General features: G+C 36.8%; 1 long non-coding RNA gene and 3 other non-coding genes across 6 annotated transcripts in view; 2 read left to right on the top strand and 2 right to left on the bottom strand.

Annotated features, from left to right (window-relative positions):
* LOC136832148 (uncharacterized) overlaps positions 1-20,000 on the top strand; it is a 359,618-nt gene that overhangs the window by 49,649 nt on the left and 289,969 nt on the right. The window lies entirely within an intron of this gene.
* TRNAL-UAA (transfer RNA leucine (anticodon UAA)) lies at positions 1,927-2,010 on the top strand. Its single transcript has one exon. It is a non-coding gene; the product is annotated as a tRNA-Leu (tRNA).
* TRNAL-UAA (transfer RNA leucine (anticodon UAA)) lies at positions 3,954-4,037 on the bottom strand. Its single transcript has one exon. It is a non-coding gene; the product is annotated as a tRNA-Leu (tRNA).
* Positions 6,472-6,555, bottom strand: TRNAL-UAA (transfer RNA leucine (anticodon UAA)). The gene has a single exon. It is a non-coding gene; the product is annotated as a tRNA-Leu (tRNA).

A 20,000-nucleotide genomic window follows, 5' to 3' on the forward strand; every position in this document is an offset into this window, starting at 1 on the left:
TATAAGTTATGAGCGAGGTCGGAGGAGGAGTCGCGTCTGTTCGTTTAACATCCCAGTTGTCGCTGTCAGGAGTTTTGGCTTGCATACGACCAGTAATAAACATATATATATATATATATATATATATATATATATATATATATATATATATATATATATATATATATATATATTTGTGTGTATAAATACTGTATATATATATATATATATATATATATATATATATATATATGAGAGAAAGAGTATTATATGATCCACAAAGATCTCTTAAGTTATCTGAAGTTCAGTATTTTTTACTTAGCTTGCCCTGGTAACCTTGAATTCCAAATCAAAAGAATACAAAAAAAGCTCTTCCCGCGTGGGACTCGTACCCTTACTGGTTATTAGAAGAGGGATCCAGCAATTACTACACTTTTTTGAGATTTTTTCACTGGGGCTGAAAGCTCATGCAAGTTTTGTTCCTGATGGTTACCATTTAGGATACCTAAAGGGCATTAATGCAAATCGTTGCATTAATGCCTTTAAAGTATCGTTGCATTGATACCTAAAGGCCATTAATGCAACGATTTGGTTACAGAAGCACAGTGGCGTTTGACAGAACATGCCTTCACTGTTCCCTATTCATGAAAAAGGAACTGTGGCCCTGTCGCAGATAGAAAGATGCAGCATTATAATATATATATATATATATATATATATATATATATATATATATATATATATATATATATATATATATATATATATATATATATATATGATTTTATATAATACATATATCTGTTATATATGATATATGTGTACATAATATAAATGTTTGTATTTTATATATATATATATATTATATATATATATATATATATATATATATATATATATATATATATATATATATCTAAAAAAAGTGTAGTAATTGCTAGATCCCTCTTCTAATAAATCCAGTAAGGATGAGTCCCACTGTTTTTTGTATTCTTTTGATTTGGGATTCAAGGTTACCAGGGGCAAACTAAGTAAAAAATTCTGAACTAACTACAGACAACTTCAGAGGTCTTTTGTGGATAATATAATACTCTTTCTCTCATCTATATATATATATATAGATATATATATATATATATATAATATATATATATATATATATATATATATATATATATATATATATATATATATATATATATATATATATATATATATATATATATATATACACACACACACACACGTATATCGCAACTTTATTTACATTGGCTTTCTTAACATAAGGTAATTCGGCATATGGAGAAAATATGTGAAAAGTTAACAAAAACTCCTAACCATGAAAAGTACTTCAGTATTTATGCAAAATTGCTATCCCAATGACTGATCATGGAAAGAACGCGACAAACTTTCCCCCTTTGAGTTTTAAATTTAAAAAGTTTTCTGTTATCCAAGCTTGAAAAGACGCAAGGTCTAAGTACATCGAAGGCGATGTTATTTCTATTTAGTCCGAAAGATTGATAAATACTATTTATATTTTGCTCGGCCATCCAACTGTACTCGAGTCCATTTGGCTGATGAGCGAAATTGCATACCACATTTCTCATAAACGGTATTATCTGAAACTTGCAAAGGAAATATTCTAACACATTCATCCGCATGCAGCAAAAATGGAAAAGGAATACACACCCTGGAGAGAATATATATATATATATATATATATATATATATATATATATATATATATATATATATATATATATATATATGTATGTATATATATTATATATATATATATAAGTATATGTATATATATATATATATATATATATATATATATATATATATATATATATATATATATATTGGCTGTTGATAGTGAGGGAGGGAAAACAAGACACCTCCCCTCAAGTGGAAGGAGAAGGCGACGTGGAGAGGGGAAGGTAAGTCAGGTTGGCCGAGCGGTCTAAGGCGCCAGATTTAAGCTCTGGTACTCGAAAGAGTGCGTGGGTTCGAACCCCACACCTGACACTAGAACATGACCCCGACCTCTCATGGGGTCTACTTGCACTGGTCCAACTGCAGTACTGTGGGTCATGCTTGAATAAGACACAGGGGGTAAATTTTACAAAGATTTCTATTATCTAAAACTTACACAAGGGCCCGAGTATCTAATGAAACTAAAAATTACAGTAATTTAGCGGCAACCGGCCGCAACGACGGAATAGCGCGAGACGATGAGCAATAACACGTCATTGCCCTCTGAGTGCCAGAGCCCGAATTCTCCCAATGGCGGGCTAGCGTGGGCACGCTGGGCATTTCTCTCACCCCTACATTTTCCTCTCAGGTAGGACATTGCTTGAGTTCTCCTGCCAGGGATATCTGACCAATCGTAAGTCAGAAATACCCACGCCAAAAGTTAACGGCTTTTGGGGGATATTTGGGGTGTGTGTGTTTCCTCACACAATGTCTCCTTGTCCTTCAAACTTCGCCATTACAGCTCACAAATTCTGAGACCTCGGGAATTGTGACGAACTTTTCCGGAATGATCCATATATATATATATATATATATATATATATATATATATATATATATATATATATATATATATATATATATATATATATATATATATATATATATATATATATATATATATATATATAGCTTAATAATAAGGAGTCAGAGTCAATCCATATTAATAACCATCACTAAGGCAGAGGACACACACAGATGTACAAACTTTCTTTATTCAACGTTTTGTAATTATCCATTTAATTACATCATCAGGGTTGTTAAAATGAAACATAAAATTCCCCTTGTAAAATAGTAAAAACTAAAATTAAGAATTTAATAAGGTAAAAATTATTCATAACAATTTAAGAAGTTTATACAACATTAAAATTAAGGGAATGAACGCAATTTAGAAAATCTTTACATTAGACTGAAAAGTAATAGAAATTCAGTAAACTAAAAATGAGAATAACAGCGAACAGTTTACTGAATTTCTATTACTTTTCAGTCTAATGTAAAGATTTTGTAAACTATGTTCATTCCCTTAATTTTAATGTTGTATATATTTCTTAAATTTGGTATGAATAATTTTTACCTTTTTGCATTCTTAATTTTTAAATTCTTAATTTTTAGTTTTTACTATTTTACAAGGGATTTTATGTTTCATTTTAACAGCCCTGATGATGTAATTAAATGGATAATTACAAAACGTGGAATAAAGACAGTTTGTACATCTGTGCGTGTCCTCTGCCCTTATTTTATTGATGGTTACTTAATATGGATTGACTCCTGACCTTACACTAAGCTCTCTCTTTCTCTCTCTCTCTCTCTCTCTCTCTATCTCTCTCTCTCTATATATATATATATATATATATATATATATATATATATATATATATATATATATATATATATATATATATATATATGAAACATTCCGGAAAGTTCGTCACAATTCCCGAGGTCTCAGAATTGTGTGAGCTGCAATGGCGAAGTTTGTAGGACAAGGAGACATTGTGTGAGGAAACACACACCCCCCCAAATATCCCCCAAAAGCCGTTAACTTTTGGCGTGGGTATTTCTGACCTACGATTGGTCAGACATCCCTAGTAGGAGAAATCAACGAATGTCCTACCTGAGGGGAAAATGTAGGGGTGAGAGAAATGCCCAGCGTGCCCACGATAGGCCGCCGTTGGGAGGATTCGGGCTCTGGCACTCGGAGGGCACTGACGTGTTATTAATAGCTCATCGTCTGGCGCTATTCCGTCGTTGTGGCCGGTTGCCGCTAAGTTACTTTAATTTTTAGTTTCATTAGAATCTCGGGCCCTTGTGTAAGTTTTAGATAACGCAGACCTTTGTAAAATTTACCCCCTTGTGTCTTATATCAGCATAACCCACAGTACTGCAGTCTGACCAGAGTAAGAAAGACCCCATTAGAGGTCGGGGTCATGTTCTAGTGTCAGGTGTGGGGTTCGAACCCACGCACTCTTTCGAGTACCAGAGCTTAAATCTGGCGCCTTAGACCGCTCGGCCAACCTGACTTACCTTCCCCTCTCCACGTCGCCTTCTCCTTCCACTTGAGGGGAGGTGTCTTGTTTTCCCTCCCTCATTATCGACAGCCGCTAACTGACGGCTATCAGCTGTTCTTAACACTAAAAAGCTTCACAGCTTTCGGCTAGGCCTACCAGACCTCAGCTTACAGCTCTCGCACGCTCCCCCATCCATCCACCCCTGTGGCGGCACCGTTTTCTCAACTGCGAGAGGAAGGGGAAGGAGGTTTCTCCTTCCTACTCACTCCCGCTCTCGAGGGGGGTTTGCTGTCCGGTAGGGGGAGTCCCCTACCCTACCACTCTCACTCCACTACTCTCAGGGGAGATAACTGGTATGCCTTCCCCTGCCCAACAAGACTTCTCTTGTTTTCCCGGGCACACATAACTGCCATCACTGCTACAGCTGGCACTGGGTTGTGTGGGGGAGGGGGGGTGGCCTGGAACTCCATTCGCCTCCCCTCCTTGTTCGTCTTCCCCTTCCTCGACAGGGAGAGGATGAGTTTCGCGGCCGACTTCGTTAACAAGGCAACTGGCCCTTCTAGGGAGATTTGTCTGGGGCAACCCTCCTTTGGCGGGAAAGGACTGCTTCTCGCCATGATCCCTTCTCCTACCTCCTCGAGGTCGCCTTTCCTTCGGCGGGAACGGCAGATGGCCGCCATCTATATTTCGTTTCTCCGCATCGACGATGATCGGCGAAAGCACTAATAATATTAATGCTATTGCAAAGTGGATGTGAGGGGTTAGTAATCAGAATTTGTAATTGTCGTCCCATGTCCTTACCTTGAAATCAGAGTCATACCAAGAGTTGTATGTTTTATATTTCCTGTTTGTGTTTTAGTTTTTACAAATGTCATTTTCTGTGTGTCATATTTCATTGTTTTGATTTTTGCATTGTGGCTATGTGGATTTCATCGCAACATCCTTATTATGGTTTATGCTTTCATTTTTTGTTGTTGTTGTCCCTTGTTTTGTGTTCAGTAAAATACCAACTTGGATGTCGCATTTTCTGTAAGATTGCTTTTGTGTTACATTCGCACAGGTGCTGGAATTTTTGTGCATGATTTATGATTTCGTTATGATTATTTTGTGTAGTTGTCTTAAAGTAAATTGATGCCATGAAATTATGTTTTTCTTTTCTTTTTTTGTTTTGTTTAAAATTCCACTGCTTTTATATTATGTTGTGTCTAAATTTCCAAATTATTGTTTTTTATTTTTGGTCCAATTCTTTGAGGAAAGTTTAGTACATTTGCAGGGTGTAGTGTGATTAAAAATTTGGTGCCATGTTGCCATGGTTGCCAAACACAGCGTTAATTTTTTTTTTTTTTTGCTCTTGTGTTCATATTTCTTGTTGTGGGTGTAAAGCAGGACTTGTTCTTTTAAAACCTTTTATTATTTTTTTGGTATTGATCTGTTTCTAATGAAGAGTGAGCGTGGATTGTTTTAAATTGTTTTTTTTCGAAAATTTTGTGTTGTTGAAAGACGTGTTCAATTCACCTGTAAATTTGGCTTGTACACGCGTCAGCTGGCCCTATTAAAGTAGTTAATTTTAATTAGTTTAAGCCAGTAACAACGCAGTACGAGGCTCGCAATGGAATAGTGCAGAGACTTTAGCTTTGCAGGGACGCAAAGGATTTGGGGAGGGAGTGATGAACCATTCCGGAAAGTTCGTCACAATTCCCGAGGTCTCAGAATTGTGCGACCTGTAATGGCGAAGTTTGTAGGACAAGGAGACGTTGCGTGAGGAAAAACACACCCCAAAGATATCCCCCAAAAGCCGTTAACTTTTGGCGTGGGTGTATATATATATATATATATATATATATATATATATATAGATATATATATATATATATATATATATATATATATATATATATATATATATATATATATATATGAACCATTCGGAAAGTTCGTCATAATTCCCCGAGGTCTCAGAATTGTGTGAGCTGTAATGGCGAAGTTTGTAGGACAAGGAGACATTGCGTAAGGAAACACACACCCCCCCAAAATATCCCCCAAAAGCTGTTAACTTTTGGCGTGGGTATTTTTGACCTACGATTGGTCAGACATACCTAGCAGGAGAAATCAACGAATGTCCTACCTGAGGGGAAAATGTAGGGGTGATAGAAATGCCCAGCGTGCCCACGATAGGCCGCCGTTGAGAGGATTCTGGCTCTGGCACTCGGGGCGCAATGACGTGTTATTAATAGCTCATCGTCTGGCGCTATTCCGTCGTTGTGGCCGGTTACCGCTAAGTTCCTTTAATTTTTAGTTTCATTAGAATCTCGGACCCTTGTGTTAGCTTTAGATAACACAGTTCTTTGTAAAATTTACCACCTGTGTCCTATTTAAGCATAACCCACAGTGCAACAGCCGGACCAGTGTAAGAAAGACCCCATTAGAGGTCAGGGACATGTTCTTATGTCAGGTGTGGGGTTCGAACCCACGCACTCTTTCGAGTACCAGAGCTTAAATCTGGCGCCTTAGACCGCTCGGCCAACCTGACTTGCCTTCCTCTCTCCACGTCGCCTTCTCCTTCCCTTGAGGGGAGGTGTTTTTCCTCCTCATTATCGACAGTCGCAACTGGACGGCTATCAGCTGTCTAACACTAAAGCTTCACAGCTTTTCGGCTAGGCCTCACCAGACCTCAGCTTACAGCACACGCTCCCATCCATCCACCCCTGTGGCGGCACCTGTTTTCAACTGCCGGAGGAAGGAAGAGGTTTTCCTTCTCCTAATCACCTCCCGCCTCGAGGGGGTTTGTTGTCCAGTAGGGGAGCCTCTGCTCCATCACCTCACTCCACTACTCTGGGGGGAGGGGGTAACTGGTATCCCTTTCCCTGTTTTCCCTGGGCACACATAACTGCCATCACTGCTACAGCTGGCACTGGTTGTGGGCGAGGGGGTGGCCTGAACTCCCGCCTCCTCCGTGTTCGTCTTCCCCTTCCTCGACAGGGAGAGGTTGCGTTTCGCAGGCCGACCTGCTTAACAAGGCAACTGGCCCTTCTAGGGGAATTTGTTCTGGGGCAAACCTTTGGAGGGAAAGGACCGCCTCCTCGCCATAATCCCTTCTCCTACCTCCTCGAGGTCGCCTTTCCTTGGCGGGAACGGCAGATGGCCGCCAACTATTTTCGCTTCGCATCGACGATGATCGGCGAAAGCACTAATAATATTAATGCTATTGCAAAGTGGATGAGAGGGGTCAGTGATCATAATTTGTAATTGTCGTCCCATGTCCTTACCTTGAAATCAGAGTCATACCAAGAGTTTTATGTTTTATATTTCATGTTTGTGTTTTAGTTTTTACAAATGTCTAAGTGTCAATGTCATTTTCTGTGTCATATTTCATTGTTTTGATTTTTGCATTGTGGTTATGTGGATTTCTACGCAACATCCTTATTAGGGTCTATGCTTTAATTTTTTGTTGTTGTTGTCTCTTGTTTTGTGTTCAGTGAAATACCAACCTGGATGTCGCATTTTCTGTAAGATTTCTTTTGTGTTACATTCGCACAGGTGCTGGAATTTTTGTGCATGATTTATGATTGTTCGTTGTTATTATCTTGGGTAGTTGTCTTAAAGTAAATTGATACCATGAAATTATGTTTTTCTTTTTATTTTAAATTCCACTGTTTTTATATTATGTTGTTGTGTCTAAATTTCCAAATTATTTTTTTTTTTGTCCAATTCTTTGAGGAAAGTTTAGAACATTTGCAGGGTGTAGTGTGATTAAAAATTTGGTGCCATGTTGCCATGGCTGCCAAACACCGTTAAAGTTTTTTTTTTTTTTTTTTACTGTTGTGTTCGCATTTCTTGCTGTGGGTGTAAAGCAGGACATGTTCTTTTAAAAACTTTATTTTTTTGGGTATTGATGTGTTTCTAATGAAAAGTGAGTGTTGATTGTTTTGAAAATTTTTTTTGTTTTTCGAAAATTTTGTGTCGTAAGACGTGTTCAATTCACCGGTAAATTTGGCTTATACACTCGTCAGCTGGCCCTATTGAAGTAGTTAATTTTAATTAGTTTAAACTAGTAACAACGCAGTACGAAGCTCGCAATGGAATAGTGCAGAGAAATTAGCTTTGCAGGGACACAAAGGACTTGGGGAGGAGTGATGAACCATTACGGAAAGTCACCCACCCCGAGGTCTCAGAATTGTGAGCTTTAATGTCGTGAAGTTTAGACAAGGAGACATTGAGGAAACACACCCCCTCAAAATATCCCCAAAAGTCGTTAACTTTGGCGGGTATTTCTGACTCCATGATTCGTCCAGATATCCCTAGTAGAGAAATCAACGAATGTCCTACCTGAGGGGAAAATGTAGGGTGAGAGAAATGCCCAGGTGTGCCCACGATAGTCGCCGTCTGGCACCTGGAGGGCAATGATTCTCATCGTCTGGCGCTGTTCTGCCGTTGCGGCCGGTGTCGCTAAGTTACTGTAATTTTTAGTTTCATTAGAAAACTTGGTCTTGTAAGTTTTGATAATACAGACCTTGTGTAAATTTACCCTGTGTCTTATTTAAGCATAACCCACGGTACTGCAGCCGGAACAGTGTAAGAAAGACCCCATGGGAGGTCGGGTCATGTTCTGGTGTCAGGTGGGTCTGGAACCCACGCACTCTTTCTAGCACCAGAGCTTAATCTGGCCTTAGACCGCTCGGCCAACCTGACTTTGCCTTCCCTCTCCACGTCGCCTCTCCTTCCACTCTGAGAGGATGTGTCTTTTTCCTCCTCATTATGACAGCCGCTATCTGGACGGCTATCAGCTGTTTTAACACTAAAGCTTTCACAGCTTTGGGCAAGGCCTACCAGACCTCAGCTTACAGCTCTCACACTGCCCCCATCCATCCACCACTGTGGCGGCACCGTTTTCTCAACTGCGAGAGGAAGGGGAAGGAGGTTTCTCCTTCCTACTCACTCCCGTTCTCGAGGTGGGTTTGCTGTCCAGTAGGGGAGTCCCTTTACTCCATCACTATCACTCCACTACTCAGGGGATAACTGGTATACCTTCCCTGTTTTCCTGGCACACATAACTGCCATCACTGCTACAGCTGGCACTGGTTGTGGGGGGTGGCCTGAACTCCATTCGCTTCCCTCCTTGTTCGCCTCCTCCTCGACAGGGAGCAGTCTTCCCGACCTCGACAGGGAGGCCCTAATTTGTCTGGGGCAACCCTCCTTGCGTCTGCTCGCCATGATCCCTCCTACCTCTCCTCGAGGTCGCCTTTCCTTCGGCGGGAACGGCAGATGGCCGCCATCTATATTTCGTTTCTCCGCATCGACGATGATCGGCGAAAGCACTAATAATATTAATGCTATTGCAAAGTGGATGAGAGGGGTCAGTGATCAGAATTTGTAATTGTCGTCCCATGTCCTTACCTTGAAATCAGAGTCATACCAAGAGTTTTATGTTTTATATTTCATGTTTGTGTTTTAGTTTTTACAAATGTCATTTTCTTTTTGTGTCATATTTCATTGTTTTACCCCTCAACGCATTGAAAAAATGTGGGATTTAGGTAAATCCGAAAGTATTATGGTAGCTAAAACGCATCCACTGATATCAACGGGTGGGCGGAGCCTGTGTGACGCAAAATACCAACCTGGAGTGGTGGCAACATGGACCACCTGGAACACAGGTCTGCACAGGTGCTGATATCTTGAAAACATTTATGATTATTTGTTAGAGGATTATCTGGATTTTCATAAAAAAAAAAATGATGCATGAAATTATATTTTATCTTTTTGTTTTTTTAAATTATGACTTACTAGCAAACTTTGCCTTTAATTATTCTTTTGTTAAATTTCCAAGATTTTGTTCCTAGGCCTAGGTGTTAGATTTCTTTACTATAAATTAGTACAGAGCCGGCCCAAGGCACAAAAAATTTGGTGGCTGCTTGGGGGCCCCACACAATGTTATTTGGTTTTTTTTTGTTTGGGAAACTGCATTTGCATAACTGCTCCATTTTTTAAAATATAAGCAATTAAAGTGATTAACTTTATTATTGTAAATGTAGAGTCTTTTTGGATTCGTTCTGTTACTACAAAGACAAGTTCAATTTGCCACACAGTAAGTCACTCAGAAATTTTAAAAGTTGTTGTAATACTGGACCATATTATGAATTTGCTACCCCAATATGGTTAGTGATGTCTTTATAGTGTTAATGGAATGATCAGGTATTCCAGTAACAAGATGGTTACGACCGGTGGTGGTGTGATCAGGGGACCCGACATTGGCAATTGCTAGGGCCCCATAAAGACTTGGGCCGGCCCTGTAAATACATTACAAAGCATTTGCATCTCTGTATTAACAATTTCTGGCCAAAAGCATGAAATTTCTACACATTCTTGCACTTCAAGTTGCCTTATGAATGAATAAATTATACACCAAAAGCGAGCAGAATGACTTTTAAGTAAATAACAATATTTTAAGCCAGTTAAAAAACAAGTATTCCGTAGACCTTGATATTAATACTAATAGATATTTCGTTTAGCAGCCATCTTCTCCATTTAAATCATCATCATCTTTTATTCTTCAAAGAACAAGTAACCTCTTCAAATAAATTCTTCAGTAACAAAGATTACATCTCAAAAGACTTAGAATATTTTTTTAGTAATATAAATCATTTCGCAACAAACAGGCAGCTTGAACACAGCCTAAAATTCAACATTCAAGAGAAAACTTATTGTAATTCATATTCCTATTTTTAACATTTTTTATGACTGTTGAGCTTATTCGGTCTACTGTTATAATGCTGCAGAGGTAGTTACTTTGACCAGTCCGAGGAGCATGTTAAGCTCACTGTCATTTTCGGCACCGCTAACCTTATCAGACCGTGCTTTGAGCTAAAGACAGAAAAAAACAATCAGTTCAAATCACACAGATTAAGAATGATACCAATGCATAAAAGGGGTCATATTTATATAACCATAGTGAAAATAGTGTTAGCTGAAATCCGCAAACTTGTCGACATGTATGGCATTAAACCTAAAACATCTCCACTCAACTGAAACACCCCCACTAAACCTAAGCACACCCCATTAAACCCAAACACACACCCCACTTAACCTAAACACACACAGCCACTAAACCTAAATACACCCCCCACTAAACCCAAAACACAAACCTTGATACAGAATTATTAATCACAGGAAAGTAAAGTATTTTCAATAATATATTTCTATGGGATCGAGTACATGAAATGAGGCATGATAAACCCGTACAGTTTATTTACCACAAAAGTTACAAAGGGAAGGGGGATGGGGGGTACGGGTTTGAAACCTACCCTGTTATCTAATTTGGGTTAAACGATGGCCATCTGCCAAATTTTGTCTAGATCCGTCAAGCTGTTTTCACATAAATTACAATGGGAAGGGGGAAAGGGAAGGGGAAGGGGTATGGGTTTGAAACGACCCTATTTTCTAAGTTGGGTTAAATGATGGCCACTTGCCAAATTTTGTCTAGATCGATAAAGCGGTTCGGATTTCTACAAATCTACAAGTATACAAACACACACATTTAAACATTCACTTATATATATATATATATATATATATATATATATATATATATATATATATATATATATATATGACCTATGCACACATATATATACATGACCATATATACAGTGATCATAATACCACAGGTTATCAAATAGCTCTTAGTAGACCTACATTTTACATGCAATGTAGAACAAATTTCTTTAGATAAAATTTCGTACCATATTGTGTGTTAGTAAACCAATATAAACTACAGTATGTATGAAAATTATTTACTTTGTCATGCATCCACATTTTTAAAATACAACCAATGTCAGTCATGCATTAAAAGACAAGATAATTTATCCTGCTGTGAAATGATTCCCAAGAACATGTGCGAATGTAAAATTCTTCTGACGATGATGAAACTGAAGCCATAATTGTACTATTGCTTATTTATTATTTCCTCTGAATATGATAAAATTACTGAACAACAAAGAAACAAATACAATTAAAGATTCTGATTCGCATTAAGCTACTAAGATTAGTTAGCCTAAAAAAATGAATAAAAAAAACTAAAAATCTTGACTTCATCATTACTCCAAATGTACTATTTAGTCTTCAATACCGGCCTTGTTTACCTCAAGAAAACGGCGGAATTTTTGAAACGGAAAAGAACAGCACTTATACAAGTCTCATTACCATTTAATCCTGTAGCAGACCCATGTAATGGTAAATATTTAGGTTTTCTGGTTCACTTATGTTTACGGCAAAATATGATCTTTAGACGGTAAAGGAAAGCATATATTGTTTTATATACGTTAGATTTTACCGATGGTGGAATGAATATAAAGTTTAGGTGAGCGTGGAAGGCAGCGGTATTTATTATTGTCGCCTCAGATTTGAGCATGACCACATCGAATAAGCCTAAGTATGCGTCTTACTCCTAACGTTGGGCTAAGGCATACTTTTCTTTGCCTCGACATAGGCCTATATAAGCATTTTAGCTTACCCTAAGCCTAAGACCGTCCGTTCCTTTGCTTGCAAACTGAATAAGCTTAACTAAGAGAGTACGCTTCTTTGTTTGTACATGGAATAGAATAGTCCTATGTAAGCGTTTTACTCTTACCCTTGGGCGAGGACTGCAGTTTCTTTGCTTGTATATCAAATAGGCCTATGTACATATTTTACAATTACCCTTGGAAAAGGACCGTACATTTCTTTGCTTGCATCCCGAATAGGCATATGTATTCATTTTATTCTCACCCTTGGGCTAGGACCGTGGTTCGTTCCCGGTACAATAACGAGTGCTAAGGTCAAGGAAAATGGCGAGAACCAATAGAAAATTCCACTATACCCTTGCAACTCTGCCTTGCGCCTTGAGCATCGTCTAGTATTAGCTTTTGTTGAAGGTTTGCCCCATTAGGCGATTAGTATTTGCACTGCATCTTTAAAATCCTGGCGGCCTTCGATCAATTCTTCAAATCTCAATCATACTTCAAGTTAATTGGGCATCACAGTATGTAAACAAGGTGAGAGCAGACTTGATCTAATAACAGAAAACTGCTATGTTCAAGAGGCTGTCAATCGTCCGTGTTGAACGAGCCAACGGTCTCGCTAAAACGAATGAAAGACTAAAAAGGTAAAAACTCCTAGACTTATTTTATCGGTTTTGGAAAACTTTATCATTTTTGAGAAAAATTACAATTGATAATTTGTAAATACTATAAATGCCGATAAACGCCGTCTCTCTAAAACCGAATAAAAGATTAAACAAGTAAAAAATGCGCCGAAGAAACAAGCTTTCTGTACAGCGTATAATCAAGGCTACCGAAAATAGATCTATCTTTCGGTGGTCTCGGTATAATGCTGCATGAGCCGCGGCCAATGAAACTTTCAGCCACAGCTCAGTGGTGGCCTGTCCTATAGCGCTGCAAGACGCACGATCATGGTGAACTTTAACCTCAAACAAAATAAAAACCACTGAGGCTAGAGGGCTGCAATTTGATATGTTTGATGACTGGAGGGTGGATGATCAACATATAAATTTGCAGCCCTATAGCCTCAGGAGCTTAGGTCAGACCCAAGGGTAGACAGAAAAAGTGCAGACGGACAGACAAAGCCATCTCAATAGTTTTCTTTTACAAAAAATAGGTGAAAACTATTGCTAAACTTTTGTTATCGGTAACTTTGACAAACTTCATCATTTTGATTTTTATTATTGATAGTTTGCAAAATTTTGCTATAAATGCTGATAAACGTTTCTCAACTAAAACAAATAAGAAAATTAAAAGACGAAAACTCATAGACTCATGTCATCGGTTTTGTGATTTTTTATCACTTTTGGGGAAAATTAATTTCAAACTTCACAATCATAATATAAATACAAAACTCCGCGGTTCATGAGAATCATATTTTATATTCAAGTTAAAAATACGATAAATCACCAGTAAGAGTGACCGTTGCAGGACTAACAAGTGAACAGTGATGCATGAGTACTTCAATGCTGGTTAATTATCGCTTAGACGTAAGAATTACAAGTTATCCTTGGGTTATAAATACTAAAAATATTGGTAATAGTTACCGCAGTTACAGAGGCTTCATTGATCCTTGAGTTATGAATAATGCAAACATTAGTAAATGTTATTACCGAAGTTAAGAAGTGTTACAAGTTATCCCTGAGGTATGAATAATACAAAATATAAATACTGGCAACAGATACTGCGCCTGGGGAGAATTACGTCTGTTCCTTGAGTCACGTATACTAAATATACTGTATACTGTAAATAAATATATATATATATATATATATATATATATATATATATATATATATATATATATATATATATATATTAACATACACAAGGACATCTTTAAATGGTACTGTTGTATTTTAGTTCACTTTGATAAAAAAAAATGTTGGTAAATCCCCACAGGTTTCTTTTCAGAGCATACAACCATCACCCAACTAATATAATAATATTTTCTTTGCAATTCATACCACTAAGTTAAAATATGGCTCAAGAAGATGAATAGACATTTTCTAAATACTTTGTTTAAAGTTTAAGGGAGTTCAAAATCAAAGACCTATAAAAACTCAAAATTGAGTATGGATACCCATATCATTTCAATCCATTTATCCTTATATAAACTCTACTTCTATCCTGAAATATCCAAGAGAATGACAGCCATTTACAATGAAAGAATTGAAAGGATACTCGAGAGAGAAGAGAGAGAGAGAGAGAGAGAGAGAGAGAGAGAGAGAGAGCCGTGCCAAATGACCCTCTCCATCTCCGCCAGCACGGTGGATTCGACGACAGGCCTTCCGATGCATTACTTCTCCGATTCACAATAAGATGTAGGTCCGTTGCTGTCTAACCAATTGGTTGTTAGCCACAAGTAAAATAAGTCTAATCCTTTGGGGCCAGCCCCAGGAGAGCTGTTAATCAGCTCAGTGGTCTGGTTAAACTAAGGTATACCTAACTTTTCCACTTGCTCCAGTAATTAGCGTCAATCTCTCTCTCTCTCTCTCTCTCTCTCTCTCTCTCTCTCTCTCTCTCTCTCTCTCTCTTTGTCTGTCTGTCCAAGATCGAGTCTCGCTTTCTCACACCGACTTCTGAAGATTTTTGGAAGACGACTGCTTAAAAATAGGATACCCGACAGAAGGGATCAAGAGAAACCTTGAAACGCTTAATATTCTTATAACACATATTTCCTGGAAAACACACACAACGAGACAGGCACAGACACAAGGGACTTGGGAGTTATTAATGGGGCGAGACAAAGAGACAATAATGATAAGAATGGGATACAAACATCAACTAACCAGACATAAAGGTACATGTATGAGATAGATCATGGATGACAAAAAAATATATAATATATATATATATATATATATATATATGTATATATATATATATCTATATCTAGCTAAATATTGGCGATATATATATATATATATATAACCTGATTTTATATATATATATACGTTGTATATCTATTCCATATATAAGGTGTATATATATAGTCCTAATATATATATATATATATATATATATGAATAATAATTTAAGGCCCAAAAAACTATTTAAAATTGAAACCATATTTCCAGGCACTTGTTTCTGTGCCCTGTTCACTTGTAGAATATGGACAGGTGGAAAGTTTTCGGTATATATACAAAAACATGAAGGTGTGTACCTTTTAGCCTCCGATGTTAAGGAGGTGGCGATACGTTTCTTAAGAATTCGGAGAGTGACCAAATTTTTTCACAGTGGTTTTTGGCATGAGCTCCCGTTTGGCGATGGATCTGGCGGTCCTTTCTAATCCATCTTAATCAAAATGCGAGGATTAAGTGTCAATGGCGTCCGATTTCCAATTACTCCTGACAGGTTCATCGGGTTGGTTTTGATTGATGATATGACAATTCCAGCATCTTTCTTTTGTAACGGACAGCTACTCCGCCCTGGGTGGGCCAACTCCGGGATCCCACACCAGGAGAATGACATGCCCTGTTTTCTAATATGTATCCTGTTATAAACTTGTCCGCCCTGGTAACGTGTGTGTGATCTTTTGTGCTCTGTTATTCTTTGTGATATGTATACCTGTCTGCATGGTTGTATAAATTTAGGTATACTTAAAAAAAAGGGAAGAAGACAGGCACAAATTACATTTACAGTACATTGTTCATTTTTTTTATTTAGGCGAGACAGGTAGATCGCTCTTTTTGCAATTTTTTCAGAGCACAAAAAATCAGAATACTGTTACGCTTTTGAAAGTTCGGGAATTTCTCCTAGAAAAATGTATATAAATACAGGCATGTCATTAACTGGAATACATAGTAAAAATTTTTAACAGTCTCTTCCGTACAAAAGAGAATGAAGCTGAATACTGACTATCAGGTCAATCAAACCAACAATATGAACTTTAATAAAGAGGGTTCTCCATTGACACCTAACCACTTCGGAGCAAAGGAAGAAGATGACCCAAGAAACGCGACCGCCAGATCCATCGAAAACTTCCAGACTACAAAACTCCAAACCAGAAACTGGGATTTGAGGCATTTAATCCAAATAAAGAGACATAAATGATAAAGGTGTGATGTATTTACGAGATCTGGAAGGGAGTATTATCAGGGGCTTTATGAAATGTGCTGTCGAGTTGACGTAGTGTTTTATTGATCCTTTGATTAGATTTAGTGTAGAGTACCATATAATTTAAAGGACAAAGTTGGTAAGGATAGTCATTGTAAGTCTGATATATATATATATATATATTATATATATTATTTATATAATTATATATATATATATATATATATGTATGTATATATATATATATATATTTATATATATATATAGGATACAGGCAAACATACAAATCAGTCAGATATATCAAGAATTGAGGCAGTTGATCCAGACTGGACATAAAATCATCTTCATTTGAATCGATTCAAGACAACTAGTCTCATTTTCACGTCTGCAATAAAAGAATAAATATTGGATTATAATACATATAAAATATACAAAAATCTTTTATTAAAAACATTTGTACATAATGACAGTTTAATTAGTTGGTGGAGGTACCAACCATATAGAACGGAGAAGGTGGGCGACTGGAATAAATTAAGAGAAAAGCAAGGAAGACGGTTATTTCAGGTAGAGATCAAATTGTTTTGGGCATTCAACAATGGTACTGTCTGTTGGATAATTAACGATTCCAGAATAGAGAGTGCTAGCTCAAAGAGGCCCTTGTATGATTTTAAATTGATCATATTCAATGTAATTACCACATCTTTTGACATGCTCCTGATATTTGAAAATTCAGGATTATTATTTTATTGCCCGTTCGATAGCTCACACCTTGTGAGAATCGGCGGTACAAGAAGTCTTTGTTTACAACCCATGTAAGTTCCTCGAGAACACCTAGGACAATCATATTTATATATCACCCCAGACGTCATAAGATCTATTTTCAACGGTCTTTATATTGAATAAAGAACCAATTTTCAGTTACTCTTTTGGAATTACATTAATTTTACGGCTCCATAATGTCCTGAAATAATAATTTGAGTGGCTATTTGGCAAAAGTTTTATTTATTTTCCAAGAATGGAACACTGGCATAGACTTCAAGTTTGGGAACAGTTGGAATCTTTTCTTTGGTAAAAAAATTTAGGGAAACGTTTCCACATCATTTTTTATAGAATAAGTTTGATGAAAATAATTGTTGAAAAAAAAAAAATTTAAATAACATAAAAACATACATATCAGTAATTGGTGGAAGGTTATACAGAACTACGTGTAACCCTCACATCACTTTTAGATCCAGCTACTATGAATACTTGGATCCTAAAATGTACAGTAGGTTTGACTGCAGAAATATAAAACACTCTTATTCATACGATGACATCTAGATACTTAACTTTTTATTTATTTTAAACTAAAGATACTAAATTTTTATATTCGAATAAATATCAGCCATATTACTCTGCTGAGCAACGAGTTTGGCATGTGTTCACAGTGCCTCGCAACCTTTGTTAATAAAGGCATTAAGCTATCTTAAGGGCACATTCCCTTAACGTGAACCTCCTCGAAGTGAAAAAAATGAGAAGAAGAAGTTGGAAGAAGAAAAGGAGAATGCTCAGCAGATACAGAGGCGAGAAAGGATCCAAAATTGATGCCATCAAATTAGAGGGGAAAGTTTATCCGGAAGGAGTATCCCAACGAGAATTGACATAGAGTGACACACGGTCATCCAAGTTCCCAAGTCTCTGCATATAGACCGCGCTAACAAAAGTTAGTGTCATTCGTATTTGTTTGTAAATGGAAGAGGGGATCTCTGCTTATTTCATAACTAAGATGAAAAACGTGAGAGATGAGTGAAAATGAATTGTTTAGAAAATAAGGACGGTGACTCATTTGGAAGAGAGTTATGAAAGGGTAAGCGGTGATGCTATTAAATTTTGCTCTATTATTATAGTTACTGCATCGTGTCTTTTTTCAGCAGTAATCTTGGACGGTGAATTATAATTGAGGAAAGTCAAGCGAGAGAAAGGATCATTCACAAATGCAAGTATTTACGAGATAAAGTCATTATGATATGATACTGTTCAGTACCATTTTTAAAATTGCTTATCTCAGATAAAATAAACCTTCTTTTTTAAATCATTTGAAAAGTTTGAGCTATTTCTGAATAGGCCTATATATATCGGTCTCTTTTAGCACAGGTGGTTCTTTCTGGTGTCTTTTTATGGTTCCCTAAAACTCTGAGTTGAAGGTGTTTTTTCTGAAAAATTATAGCTAATTATCATGTGAGTATTAAGCCCCTCCGTTCATGATCAATGACTGACAAAATGTCTGGTCCATCTTTCTAACCTATGACCAGAAATGAAAATTTTTTGAAACTACAACCTTCTTGTTTAAGAAATACATTCTCCAAGACTCAGACTAATGACCAGAGTGATAAAGCCTTGATGTCGACCTTATAAAAAAAAAAAAGTGCTGTGAAAACCAGTCTGACAATAAACGCGAAGGAGAATCCTAAAACTTATTCCATAATTTTAAGATGATTTTAGACGAGTCCTGAAAATAGCTGTGGCCTGTTATGGCATCTCCACATAACACAAAAAAGAGTAAATAAAGAGAGAGGAGAATCGTTATAAGGGCAAACTGTGACACTAATTGCTGAGCTCGGGAGAAAAGGTAAACAGGACATTTTCTTCGTTGGTTATAAGAGGCGTTCTTCCTCCCGATAAGGAGGAGTCCTAATATTTTTTTTCCTTGTTTAGATCTTTTTTGGTAACTGCTGAAGCATTCCAATCGATAACAAAAAGTAGACATCCGAATATAAAATTTAGTATTATCACTGAACTAAATAAGTTATCCTTTTAGATGTCTCAGTTTTTTCTGAGAATCAGATACTTTATTTTATTTTTCGAGTGTTTGGAGGAAACCCACTTTACTGAACAAGGTTCCAACTTTTATAGTAGCTGCTTTTTTAATTTTAAACTAAATGCTTTGTCGAGAATGATTACTGATAGCATTTCCATTTATCCTCGAACTGGCCATGTTTTAGTAAAGAAATACAATTTTTACATTGTTTTTTCATAACAATTATTTTCCATCAAACACATTCTTTCAATATATATGGAAAATATTAGATAATATATGCCAAAGTACAAGATTCCAACTGTTCCCAAACTTGAAGTCTATGCCAGTGTTCCATTTGTATGTATGATAAATGTTTATGCCATGTATGTTGTATGTTATTTCTATCCAAAATGGAGCCGAAAAAGATTAATTTTTTCCAAATAATCACATTGAAAATTGGTTCTTTATTCAGTATTAAAGACTGAATGATTACTGAATCTTGTTTTTTCGACGTCTGGGGTAGTATATAAATATAATTGTCCCGGTATTTCATTTGAACTTACGTGGAAAGAGTATTTCACCCAAAGAAAATTGCCCCCAATTAGAGAT

This window comes from Macrobrachium rosenbergii, chromosome 49, assembly GCF_040412425.1.
Source record: "Macrobrachium rosenbergii isolate ZJJX-2024 chromosome 49, ASM4041242v1, whole genome shotgun sequence".
Taxonomy (NCBI): Eukaryota; Metazoa; Arthropoda; class Malacostraca; order Decapoda; family Palaemonidae; genus Macrobrachium; species Macrobrachium rosenbergii.